Consider the following 9,118-nt stretch of genomic DNA (forward strand, 5'->3'; position numbering starts at 1 on the left):
CCAAGTTAAAATGGAGCAGTTAGATCTCCAAGGAGCCTATGTAGACCACCCAAGTACTTTGTCTTGAGAGTTCTTCAGTCTAGGATAATGTCAAATAGCCTCGGAATTGTCTACAGTCTGAGGGATTAACTTTGCCACATACTTTTGGATAAAGCTACAATCTTCATGTCCCGATATACCCCAGAATGTGTATTCTCCAAAACTTCACCCAATCACTTCAGTTTTGAGTGGCATCTCTACACCCTTCAGCATGGAATGACACATGGTCTGGTAGTATCAGAGATCATAGCTCTCTTTGCCACAGTTCTTTTGAAAACAGTCAAGATGCAGCCTTGAAATCCATTCAAATTAGCAGATCTACCTCTCTTCCTCATGATAGAGACAGATAACTGAGAGCCATCAGCCTCCCATTGAACTTGCAACAATCAGTTCTACCCTTTTACCTCAGGAGTGCATGGAAACACACACACACACACACACACACACACACATCTCATGGAGTGGGACTATGTAGCACAATGCTGTAATGTAAGTAATCTAATAACCTGGCACAAAAAAATCCTTTAGCCCAGGATATCCCCGTTTCTCATTCTTTTTTCAGAAAAAAAAATCAAAATTGCAAAAAATTACAGATGCATGCACATGGTTAGAAGCTTCAATGTGCTCAGAAATATGTGCAATTTGTTGTGTTGATTAATTTTTATATAATATATTAAAATTTTACTGAAAAAGAATAAGCTTGGTAGGGGTTGACTGAAGCAGTGACTGTAATGTGATGAGAATGGGGATAAATGCCTGATACTGTCTCTCATGTGATGAATTGTCTACAGTATGTCCCTAAAACAGAAGGCCTTTAGAAGGAGCAATGGTAGAGGAAGTGCAGTGGAGCACCCAGATGGGTAGGACGGCACAGCAAAGGATAACAGCAGGTGAAATTTTAGAAAAGTATGATACTCACTTACAAAACACATCATAGTGAAAGCCCACGTTTTGGATGCTGACTATAGGAAGTTAATTTAAAGAATACATTTTGTAAAAGGAACATTTTAAATTTCTCTTGAAGGGAGAGGCTCACCAGGCTCTATCATTCACAGGATAATAATAGACAGTTAACAGTTTCTTGGACAAAGTGTAAAAGATGTCCCATTCTTCCCTAGGGAGCTTTTACCCAAGGAGTGGGGAAGATTTTCTTTAATGTTGTAGCCACTGATAAACTGCATATATGAATATAAATAACCAATATGCAATATAAATAACCCTTTGCCTAGGCTCTGCTAAGAAACCCTAATCAAAATCATTGGTTCCCCTTCAAAGAAGCCAACATAGAAGTAGAAAGTAGAAGTGACTGAGATGAGAGGCAGTCAGCAAAGCATAATGTGGACTGAATGACATCAAATTATATTCTTATGTGAAACTGTTATAATAAAACTCAATATTAAGTATAAGCAATATATGCTTTAAAACATTAGAAGAAGAAAATGCATGAGAAGATGCTTGTAACTTTGAAAGCAGAAACACAACTGATATGAATCTGTAATATTTAAAAGACACAGAAGGAAGCGGCATAGGGAAGAGAAAACTTAAAGACAGTGACAGAGTCACCTGACTTAGGAAGGGCTCAGAGATGTCAGCACACCCAATGGAGAGCACTTGGATCTCAGAGACACAGTAAGAAGGCATCAGATGCCAGAAATCAATTTGTAAACATCTCCTGGCTCCCCTGTCTGTTCTGTGTTGGGATCTGGCTATGTGGCACAGGTTCTGCACAAATGCAGGGTCGAATGGAGTGGTGATCTACAGCACTACCTCAGAGGTTAAAACAGTCACACTCTGTTTGCAATGACACCTTGACTTGTCCTCCATCTAACAGCCATGTGGCACTGGAAAAGTCTTTCACACACTCTGGCCTTCTCACCATTAGTCCATGGGATGTAGTTACAGACTTGTTTATTCAAAGACTCTTACAAGCTTATAATTAAATCCAAGGAGCCTCAGAACACATTTGCTCACAAAAATTATGTTCCCCAGGATAACCTGGAACATGGCTTGCTCTTCTAAGTGTCTTATATACAGCATCACCTTCACAATGGCATGCTAAATGAAATATGTAATGAGGGAAGAGAGGGGAAATCTGCATATGACATTGGGAGGGTCCAGAAGCTCATAGAGTGAATGAGCTTGGAACATTATTGCTTTTATTATAAAATCTTTTCTGAGCCAGATATATCAGACTAGAGCAGGGAGAAGGTCCATGGCCCCGTGTATGGAACCAGTTCCCTGCTTTTCTGATGAAATGGGGATTAACACTTCTTTCCTGAACCAGGCATCAAGAAGAGACATGAGAGTACCAAGAATCACAGGCTGCAAACAGAAAGCATCTCCTGACATTTTAATGGTGCAAAAAAAACCTGAAGAAAATGACTAAATCTGTAAGTGAAGCCTCAACATCTCTCAGCAACCCTTAAGAGAAAACATACGCAGCCTTGGGAAATAGGAGGTCGGGGGGACCCTCCAAAATGCACCAGAGATCTAGAAGGTGAGAGACTCACAGGACTCAAAGGAAGGGACCTTAGATTAAATGTCCAATAGTGGGGAGAGGGAACTTGTAGAGCTCACTTGCAGCAGGAAGACAGGACATCAAGTGTGGGATGGAGTTGCCATCCCACAGTCACACTTCTGACTCATAACTGTTTCTGTCTGAAAGAATTACAGGGATGGAAATGGAGAGGAGCCTGAGGAAAAGACGATCCAGTGACAGGCCCAAAGTGGGATCCAGCTAAAGGGGAGGTCCCAAGGCCTGACACTATTACTGAGGCTATGGAGTGCTCACAAAAAGGGACCTATCATAACTGCCCTCCAAAAGACCCAAGCAGCTGAAAGAGTCAGATGCAGATATTTGCACCCAACCAATGGACAGAAGCAGCTGATTCCTGTTGTTGAATTAGGGAAGGCTGAAAGAAGCTGAGGAGAAGTGTGATCCTGTAGGAGGACAGGCAGTCTCAATTAATCTGGACCCATGAGATCTCTCAAACACTGGACCACCAAACAGGCAGCATACACTAGCTGATATGAGGCCCCAACACACATACAGTAGAGGACTTCCGGGTCTGTGTTCATTCAGAGATGATGCGCATAACCCTCAAGAGACTGGAGGTCCCAGGGAGTTTAGAGGTCAGTTGGGGTGGGGACATCCAAGTGGAGACAGGGGGTGGGGAGGAGGTATGGGATGTGGAGTAGTCATAGGGTGGATGGGGGAATAAAAAATGGAGTATAAAAATAAATTAATAAAGAAAAAAGACAAAAAATAAAGAGAGAAATGTACCTTTTTCTTATGTCATAGTGATCAACTTATTCAATCACCAAATTAATGACTTATTCAAATCCATTGAAGTACAGAATTGAGGCTCAATAAAATATCTCATGATTTTCTATACTCATGTTCTGGATACTAAGGGCCTTCCTTACCCAGAGTGCTTTGGCCTCTCAAACTTATGGTCAGCTCTCAATGTGCAGACAGCATAGAAACCAGATGAGGCTGTCTCTGTGGCCTGAGCAGAAGGTTTGCTTAGGGTGCTGCCTATGATATGGAGTAGAAAGAGAATGAGAAGTACTTGCAGGCCAGCAGGAAGAGTTGCTGGGTGGGTGAGCAGCGGTGGGAACTCACTAACATTTCTTTTCTTTCTCTCGCTTTCTCAGCCCCAGACAGAAGGAAAAGTTGATGATGAGAATATAGCAGTCACTCTGGAGCACAGGCAATACACTAGAATCTTGAATATCAACTTACAAATAAGTGAGATGAATATTTCTCACAGTGAAGGGCCCAGTGTCTGTGTTCCCAAACCTTCTTCTCTGTTTTCTTAAGTCTTATCAATTTTCTTTTACCGATATGTGTGTGTTGACCCATGGATGTTTAGGGACTGTGTAAGTGCATGTGCAGTGGGGGTGGGGGCTACAGAGGCCAAAAGACAGCACTGGATTCCTAGGAGATGATGGAGCTACAGCTGGTTGTGAGCTGTCTAATGTGGATGACGGGTTCCCCACATAGGTCCTCTGGGAAAGCAGAAAGCACTTTACACTGCTGAGACAGCTCTGCAGCTTCTTCACTCCTGGCTCTGACAATGTGAAAAATGTGTTAGTGCTGTTCTTTCTTGTTGCAAACATGGTGTTACCATTGTTCTCATTGTGTGCTACATTGCAGGCATTGTTCTCACCAGATGTGGAGCACTTCCTATGTGCTTTATTCTTTTTTTTTTGTTAGAAGAACAAAATTTTTTTTAATTTTTAATATTTTTATTACATATTTTCCTCAATTACATTTCCAATGCTATCCCAAAAGTCCCCCATATCCCCCCTTCCCTACCCACCCATTCCCATTCTTTTGGCCCTGGCATTCCCCTGTATTGGGGCATATAAAGTTTGCAAGTCCAATGGGCCTCTCTTTCCACTGATGGCCGACTAGGTCATCTTTCGATACATATGCAGCTAGAGACAAGAGCTCCAGGGTACTGGTTAGTTCATAATGTTGTTCCAACAATAGGGTTGCAGATCCCTTTAGCTCCTTGGGTACTTTCTCTAGCTTCTCCATTGGGAGCCCTGTGATACATCCAATAGCTGACTGTGAACATCCACTCCTGTGTTTGCTAGGCCCCGGCATCGTCTCACAAGAGACAGCTATATTTGGGTCCTTTCAGCAAAATCTTGCTAGTGTATGCAATGGTGTCAGCGTTTAGAAGCTGATTATGGGATGGATCCCTGGATACGGCAGTCTCTAAATGGTCCATCCTTTCATCACAGCTACGAACTTTGTCTCTGTAACTCCTTCCCTGGGTGTTTTGTTCCCAATTCTAAGAAGGTGCACAGTGTCCACACTTTGGTCTTCATTCTTCTTGAGTTTCATGCGTTTAGCAAATTGTATCTTATATCTTGGGTATCCTAAGTTTTGGGCTAATATCCACTTATCAGTGAATACATATTGTGTGAGTTCTTTTGTGATTGTGTTACTTCACTCAAGATGATGCCCTCCAGGTCCATCCATTTGGCTAGGAATTTCATAAATTCATTCTTTTTAATAGCTGAGTAGTACTCCATTGTGTAAATGTACCATAATTTCTGTATCCATTCCTCTGTTGAGGGACATCTGGGTTCTTTCCAGCTTCTGGCTATTATAAATAGGGCTGCTATGAACATAGTGGAGCATGTGTCCTTTTTACCGGTTGGGACATCTTCTGGATATATGCCCAGGAGAGGTATTGCTGGATCCTCCGGTAGTACTATGTCCAATTTTCTGAGGAACCGCCAGACTGATTTCCAGAGTGGTTGTACAAGCTTGCAATCCCACCAACAATGGAGGAGTGTTCCTCTTTCTCCACATCCTCGCCAGCATCTGCTGTCACCTGAATTTTTGATCTTAGCCATTCTGACTGGTGTGAGGTGGTGTGCTTTATTCTTACGGAGTGACATGCATTCTGTTAACATTTCTTTTCATGCTATGTTTCAAACACTCTGTTCCTACTGGTCTGACTCTGTGTCAAGCACCCCCCAAACCATATTATCTACCTAGCTCTCTGACCTACAGGCTATCTTATTGGTTTTAGAGTTACAAGGTTGAATCTGATCTGAAGCAGGGAAATGGAAGCTGTTGTCAACATACAGATTCCCTGAAGACCTCATTCACAGCATCAGCTCTTCCTAGGTCTATAAGCTAAACACCTTCTGCTCCTAGCTGCCATCTGTTATTTCTTGAGCTGCTAGTCTGTGCCTCATCCTGTACATTACAGACTTCCTGATCTCTGTAGCCATCAAACCCAAGAGACTCTGCATATGCTATACAAAACACCAGTTTCTTAGAAATCATCCATTTTACTTTTAAAGATTATAATTTAATTACAACATTTCCTGTCTTCCCTTTCTTCTCTCCAAGATATATATATATATATATATATATATATATATATATATATATATATCCCTTAAAAATAAAATTGTGGGGTCCCATATTGAACTCGAGTTGGAAGAGGCAAGTCTGGTCTCAAAATGGAGGTAAAATCACTGCCTGGTCTCCCCCAGCCTGTCTCTGGCCATTGCTGCCACTGATGCTGCTGCCGCAGGGGGGCCGGGGCCGGGGGAGGGGGGAGGAAGGTAGGAGGGCCATGATCCAAAGGAAGCAGAGCAGCTGAGGAAGCTGTTTATTGGTGGTCTGAGCTTTGAAACCACAGATGATAGCTTAAGAGAACATTTTGAGAAATGGGGCACACTTACAGACTGTGTGGTAATGAGAGATCCCCAAACAAAATGTTCCAGAGGCTTTGGTTTTGTGACCTACTCTTGTGTTGAAGAGGTGTATGCTGCAATGTGTGCTCTGCCACACAAGGTTGATGGGCGTGTGGTGGAACCAAAGAGAGCTGTTTCTAGAGAGGATTCTGTAAAGCCTGGTGCCTATTTAATGGTGAAGAAAAATTTTGTTGGTGATATTAAAGAGGATACGGAAGAATATAACCTGAGAGACTACCTTGAAAAGGATTTGCTTTTGTAACTTTTGATGATCATGACACAGTTGATAAAATTGTTGTTCAGAAATACCAAACTATTAGTGTACATAATTGTGAAGTGAAAAAGGCCCTTTCTAAACAAGAGATGCAGTTTCCTGGTTCACAGAGAGGTCATGGAGGTGGATCTGGCAACTTTATGGGTTGTGGAGGAAACTTTGGAGGTGGTGGAGGAAACTTTGATCGTGGAGGAAACTTTGGTGAAGAGGTGGCAATGGTGGTGGAGGTGGTGGCAGCAGAGGTAGTTATAGAGGTGGTGATGGTGGATATAATGGATTTGGAGGTGATGGTGGCAACTATGGCGGTGGTCCTGGTTACAGCAGTAGAGGAGGTTATGGAGGTGGTGGACCGGGCTATGGAAACCAGGGTGGTGGATGTGGTGGTGGAGGAGGAGGATATAATGGTTACGATGAAGGAGGAAATTTTGGTGGAGGTAACTATGGTGGTGGTGGAAACTATAATGACTTCGGAAATTATAGTGGACAGTAACAGTCACATTATGGACCCATGAAGGGGGAGCAGTTTTGGTGGAAGAAGCTCAGGCAGTCCCTATGGTGGTGGCTATGAATCTGGAGGTAGAAGCGGTGGATATGGTAGCAGAAGGTTTTAAAATAAAACAGAAATGGCTACAGTTCTTAGCAGGAGAGAGAGAGAGGGGTTGTCAGGAAAGCTGCAGGTTACTTTGAGACAGTCGTCCCAAATGCATTAGAGGAACTGTAAAAATCTGCCACAGAAGGAACGATGATCCATAGTCAGAAAAGTTACTGCAGCTTAAACAGGAAACCCTTCTTGTTCAGGACTGTCATAGCCACAGTTTGCAAAAAGTGCAGCTATAGATTAATGCAATGTAGTGTCAATTAGATGTACATTCCTGAGGTCTTTTATCTGTTGTAGCTTTGTCTTTTTCTTTTCATTACATCAGGTATATTGCCCTATAAATTGTGGTAATGGTACAAGGAATAAAAAATTAAGGAATTTTTAACTTTTCAAATTTTGTGTAGTACAGTTTTTCTACATTTTAGTACAGAAACTTTAACAAAATGCAGTTTTGAAGGTGTTTCCTTGTGAGTTAACAAGAAGATCATTGCTAATTATTATTTTGTATGAATTTTGCTAAACTTAACTGTAAAGAAACACCCACTGGCTTGCAATTTAAGGGGAATCTATTCTACCCATTTCCAAAACAATGAATGGGCGCTGACATGTGGAAAGAATAGATATTTGTATGTTTGCAATGTGTGTTTTAGATAATTAGAATTGGGAAATAAAAAATAGCATATTTGTGAATTTAAAAAAAATAAAATTGTGTCATAGAATATGGAGACATTAAAATGGGAGCCACCTTGAAGTGAGCTTTTCATGGTGCCATGCATGCATGGTACCAGAGTGAAAATGTAATCGTTTGTCTCACTAACTGTGAATCCTCCAAACTACAATACCTAGCCTGATATGATATGTGCACTGGATCAGTAGTGGCAGTAATATTACAAGAGTAGTCAACTACTCTCTGATTGGCTGTAAAGCTCATTACACAGCCAAGTAGTGGTGACGCACACGTTTGATACTAGCACTTGGGAGACAGAGGCAGGCAGATTTCTGAGTTTGAGGCTAGCCTGGTCTACAGAGTGAGTTCCAGGACAGCTCACTACATGATTTTGCATACACATCTGGATCTGTTAAAGGGGCTAAGCTTGATAAGCTGTAGACACAAGGGGACAACCCACTACTATTATTCTGCTAAACAAACATAGCATTAACGTGACTCCTAATAACTTATTGATGTAGTCATAGATTAGAGTATCTCTTGACCTTCTTCAGAGAAACCTGAAGTGAATGGCAATTAAAGGAAATCCTTAGCTGTTTATTGTGGAGAGCATAAGAGATTTTGTAATGCTTAGTCCCTAATGTGACACACATGTTCCTAGTCCCCCTTCCCCAACAAGTTTCAAGGATATTTAAGGAAGAGGGTGAGAAAAGAGGGTAGTGGATTATGCCAAAGAAACAGAATTTTCCCAATAATACATGGGGACATGTAAGAGTTTATAGCAGTTGTGGTAGCAGGACTGAACCCAGTGCCTTCCATCTTTTCTACAGGGTAAGACAGACTATGGGGGATTAGAAAACACAGAATCTTCTTAGTAACAGCTGCTACGTCATCAGAGCATGCAGAAAGGATGAATAGCTAGCACAATTAGTACTGGACAATAGCATCCAATTCCTCTAGTGTCTGTGCCCAAGCAGGTCATTTGGTCCAACTGTTTGTCTCTGGATATACAGATTCTAGGCTACATCAGTTACAGCAGTTTAATCAAAAGCTGCCTGGAAGGACTCCATGACCTATGTTTCAAGAAATATTGCCTAAATCAGGTTGCATTATAGTCTTTAGAATGGAATAATGATACCCAGGGCCCAATATGTACCTGAAAGGATATATATATCAAGTGCCTTGAACATGCTGAGTGGCAAATAAATGCACTGATTTCCCAACTAGTATGACTTACTTGATCCAAAGGCCAATAGGACAATTGGAACTTCTGGGTAGGAGGACCATGAATTTGTATATCAAATTATTT

This window comes from Mus caroli, unplaced genomic scaffold (genome assembly GCF_978045245.1).
Source record: "Mus caroli unplaced genomic scaffold, Mus_caroli_1 scaffold_5, whole genome shotgun sequence".
Lineage (NCBI taxonomy): Eukaryota > Metazoa > Chordata > Mammalia > Rodentia > Muridae > Mus > Mus caroli.